The following is a 5594-nucleotide window of genomic DNA, read 5'->3' on the forward strand; positions in this document are numbered from 1 at the left end:
AAAGATAAGAATTTCTGAAATAAAGTTTTTTTCTATTGGAAAATAAAGTTATATACAAAACAGAACAATTTGCTCATGACGAGGGATCGGAAATCCCGTGTATTACAAACATTAGATTCTGTTAAAAATGGATCAACTTTGTGCACGATGCTAATATAGCTAAAATTGGACAGTTTTTGCAAATAGACATACAAAATTTTATAAATAAATAATAGAGTTGGTTTCATTGTAATAACTTGTCGTTTTAAATGGGGTTAATTGTGAATAAACCCCCTGTAGCCAATTGCGAAATAGACCTATTGTAGATCTATCTGTGCAAATAGAACCCTGAGTTGATTTTTTTGTCACTCTTAGAATTGTTAAAAAGATTTAAGGGGACGAATAGATTGCTTGTAGTTCTAAGGATAGACCACTCATTGCTATTTTTTTACTTCTAAAAAAGAGTCGGAAAAGTTCACTAAGGGGGTGTTTTGCACTTGCGCCGATACCACAGGAAGTTTATTCTTTTAGAAAATAGAACTACAAAGAGATCTATTAGCAATTAGATGATAATAACGCCCGTATGATTTTTTATGAGTCTCACAAATCAATGGAGTTATTGATGGGCCTCTAGAACGGTTATCGCATCCCCGCATCCCCCCCACCCACCCCCCAACCCAAAATTTTTGGTGCATTCCTTTATCGTACAAGAAGATGAGTAACATGGATTAGAGTTTTTAGTTTAAGTTGTGCATTTAAACTCAAAATAAAAAGGTTGATTAAATATAGTATCTTTTTGTACAAGCCACCAAATATGGTCATTCATAGATAAAACGCATTTTATTTTCAATTTATCCGTAAATTACCTTTAAAATGTGATTTTATTCCAATCAACCACTCACAATAAAAAAATTCACCAAAAACCCGAAAACACACTAAAAGCTCATATTCAAGACATGTGACCATTTTGCTAATGTCTAGACCTAGTTAGGATACAAATCACATACCTTAAACATGTATTTCTTTTAAGGTTGTTTTTTTATTTTATAGTAAAGATTTGGTGAGAAAGTTGTTGTTTAGAACAAAAACATATTTTAAAGATGATTTATGTATAAATAAAAAATAAAAAGTGCTTCTATAAAATGACTCTATTTTTAAGGTGGTTTCTAGAAGAAGAAAAACCCCTTAAATATAACTAGGAGATAGACTAGAATTTTATTGCAAAAGTTAGATTGACAAAATATTCTCCTCGGGTCTCATATAATCTATAAGGAGGACCAATTATCAAGTAGTTACATGAGTTTAGTGGTCTATTACTAGTTTGAGGAGTTATTATCAAATTACCGAAGATTTAACTTCTAAGTGATAAATATCTGAAAAACACTTCAAAATTAGGTATTTAACTAGATTAGGTGTCAACATGCAAGAATGATAGCCAAAGTTGAAGTAAAAGATAGATAGTAAGAAGGATAAAAGAAAATTTTTAGTAAAATATAATTTGATATATATATATATATTTATATATATATATATATATTATATATATATTATATATATATATATAATATATATATATATATAATATATACTATATATATATATATATATATATAATACTATTATATATATATATATATATTATATTAATTGTTTCTAAAAGAATGTTGATTACTTTATAAATAAAGGGGAAAATATTATTTAAAAAATAAAAGAATATAAACAACTCATCATGTTCCCTCGTATTTAATTTTATTTCTGTTTTTTCTCTCTGCCACTTTGTCGTTCAAATTTTATAGCAGTTTAGAAATTAATAACAAACTCCGAATCAATATTTTCCTTATCGATTTTTCAAAAGGAGTGTTCTCTTCCGGTAATGATACAAAATTATAATAGGTAAAACCATCATTCATGTCTCTATTATGCACCACACATATATACAATTTCAATATGAAATAATACTGAAACAAAATTAAAAGTGATGATGCCTTGGACATAATGTCAATATGAAAAAAAAATTCTTTTCCTGATGGTAGTTCTTGATTACTAAAAAAACCAAATGGCTGATGCAAAAATGATCAAAATTTTGCAATATTACTCATTGCAAAATCATGCGCTCTAAGACCTTCGAAATACACAATTGTGCTACATGGTTTGGTAAGAGGTACAAATAGTGAAGTTAAGGGAAGAAGAGGTGCAATGCAGTATATACACGTAATTTCTTGTTTGGTAGGAAGGGAGGAGAGAGGAAACACATTAATTTGCCGTATATCTTTTCTCTCTTCTTGAATCCCTCCAATTTAGATGGGTTCTTCTCTCTCATCATTTTTAGTCTATTTAAAAATTTTCCCTACTATAGTTGGCTTCTCTTTACTCTACCTTCCCGTTCTAAAGTCTCTCTTCTAAAGACTTAAGATTTTTGTTTCTCCCTCTACGTTACTTTCCTTTCTACCAAAACATGAAAAAACAAACATCAGATTTGCAAGAAAGAAATCGCATGATTTTAATAAATCATGTACTTAAGTAGTTAACAAAAATTGACAATACATATGTGATTATCACATTAATTTACATATGTAACAAGATCTGATCGTCCCAATAGAAGAGGGGGAAAAAGCACTGGTAGAGAAAGCAAAAAAGTGGAGGGAGGTAGGCCATTACACTGCTAGCAAAATTCGACGCTGTGGGGATCGAGCATATTAGCAGAGGTGCCAATACAATGGCACAGCTGGCTTTGTTTAGATGATCCATTTTTTCTTTGAATAAAACAATAAAACTCATAGTATATATTCATTTAGTTTTTGTACATCACATCTAGTCTTATCTAACAATAAGAAATTTCAAATTAAAATCTAAATTAAAACTTATATATAATTTTGGAAATTTGTGATAATGCCTAAAAATAAAAATTTCATGTGCCCCAGCCCCCCTAATTATTTCTATTCTGTATTGACCCCTAAAATTGTATTTTACCCGAGTTACCCATTTTACCCGTCTTTTTTAATTTCTTTACCCATTAGAAATCACCATCATCTCCTCCTCTCTCTTAACCCATTATGCTGTTGTTGTTCCTCTCTCCTCTCCTCCTTTCTCCTAACCCTAACATTCATTTTGGTCCTCTCTCATATCATCCTACTCTCTCCTAACTCTAACATTAACCCTCCTTCTCTCCCTCTTCATCTTTCCCTCTGATTCCGTCATCTCCCTCTCCTACCTCCCCCTCCATCATCGTCGGCCTCTCCTCTCACTCTTCTTCCTCATCATCGTCGCCTCCTATGTCATCTCATGTTGCCACTACCTCCTACATCGTCTCCTGCCGCTAACATCTTTTATTACTTCTCAACAAGAAAATCTTTAAGGTTATTCTCCTACTCTCCTCCTCTTTCCTCATTTTTATCCCCGCCTCCATTGTTCTCTTCACTCTGCCCTTTTCATGAAAAGACCCTAAAAGCTTAGCTTTTATAGCAAAATTAGTGTGGATTTCTTCAATTTAAGTACGTGTGTTGGAGAGTGAACAATAGTAAGTTTGTTTTTTAGGGCAAAAATGGCGGAGTTTGATTTGTTTGCTTCACTCTTAAGATTGCTTCAGCGAGATATGCTCTCTACAACTTCATAACCCCACCGTAATTTGTCACTGCAATCCCAAATCCACAGTCAATCTGATGAAATTACAATCATTTTAGTTGTTAAGTATAAGCATTTTAGTTGTTAAAAGATTTGACTATATTAGAGCTAATGTGACCATATATTAAAATATTTATTGGATGTACTTAACAGGTAACGACTAAGTTAGTAGCTACTGGGTATAGTTAACAGGTACTGACTCAAGTTAATAGGTATCGACTATAGTTAACAGGTACCACTTAAAGTTACCAAATATCATATATATAGTTAATAGCTACTAGCTAAAGTTAACAAGTAGTGAATATGGTTAATAGGTCTTCCCTAAAGTTAACATGTACTAGATATAGTTAACATGTATTGACTAAAAGTAACAGATATCGGATATAGTTAATATATAATTGGTAAACATAATATTAAAGGGATAAACTTAACATGTAATTGATAAGCTTAACAAGTTATTGCAGAAGTCATGAGGCAGCTTAAAGGAGCACTATCTATCTTAACGAGCTTGTTGCATGCAAGGATTGCAGTACACTGCTACTACTTGGAGTCAAAGTAAGTGTTAGTAATACTTTCTCATCTTTATTTTTGCTTTACGGTATTTTTTTCTCATTTTTATTTGGGTAAAGTAAAGATTAGATTGTCTAATTGAATACAATTATAAAATCAGAACTTCTGTACTCTCCTTTGCATTTAAATAACAATATAACTAGCATAGCATTAGCACGGGCCCCAAAATCCTAATTTAGCACAGTTGTGTATTACAAAACTGAACTTTATTTCAAATCAAAGCTTTAAACTTGTAGAGACCTCGCACATCTCTCTTTGGCATTTCATCAAATGCTTTACAAGCAACCTCGAAACCATCACATATCATAATATACTACTCATAAAACAAAGTTGAGGATGACGACGAGCTCGGAGAGGAGATATACTCCAAATAACCTGTTCCTGTTACGTACCACAAATAATTGTTAACTATACTATGCACCTGTTAATTATAATTGGTTCTTCTTAACTATCACATGTATATATTAACTAAAATAGGTACATGTTAACTATAAACTGTTCTAGTTAAATGTCACATATAACTGTTAATTGTAACTTGTACCTGCAAAAAGTAACTTATAATTCATATATTGAATAATTTCTCATCACCTGCTAATTAATAAGCAAACAAGTTTTAGAGCTAACATGACTATATATAAAAATATAACATGTACTAAATATAGTTAACAGGTACTGGCTAAAGTTAATATGTATTAGGTATCGTTAAAAGGTGTTGGTTAAAGTTAACAAATGCTGGATACAGTTAATAGGTAATAACTTAAGTTAATATGTATTGAATATAGTTAATATGTACTAGTTAAAGTTAACAAATATCAAATATAGTTGATAGGTACTCGCTAAAATTAATAGATAGTGAAAAATAGTTAACAGGTACTGGCTAAAGTTAACATTTACTGGATATAACGACCCAAAATGTAACAAAATGAGGTTACTGTACAATCATATCAATTGAGTTCTACTTCAATTTTGTTTCATTTATATAGATATAAACAATTTGATGATTTTCATATTGAGATTAATCTATATTTTAACCATTAAATTCAACATATGCCAAGTTCTCTGATTGAAGCAAAACAACAAATACATTATGTGTGGCTCCAAAAGAACACAATTATAACTCATCAAAACCAAATTTGTAACAAGAAAAGTATAACTTGGGATTAAACTCAAAAATGCTACCAGATTTTATTATAGACCCTGTCGATCTCGTCGACATATGTGGATGTCAATGCTGGGCTTTCGGTTACTGAAGAAGAAGATAGAAGCGGAGCAGAGAGAGGGAGAGGATGTAGGTGATGCCGTCAGCGATAGATGAGTCTGGTGTTATGGTTTAGGAAGCGTTGTTTGATGTCACCGATGAAGAAGCAATCACGGACCAGGAAAGGGTCGATTGAGGCAGAAAAGTGGACAAAAGCACCTCCTTT

Source organism: Asparagus officinalis, chromosome 8 (genome assembly GCF_001876935.1).
Source record: "Asparagus officinalis chromosome 8, Aspof.V1, whole genome shotgun sequence".
Taxonomy (NCBI): domain Eukaryota; kingdom Viridiplantae; phylum Streptophyta; class Magnoliopsida; order Asparagales; family Asparagaceae; genus Asparagus; species Asparagus officinalis.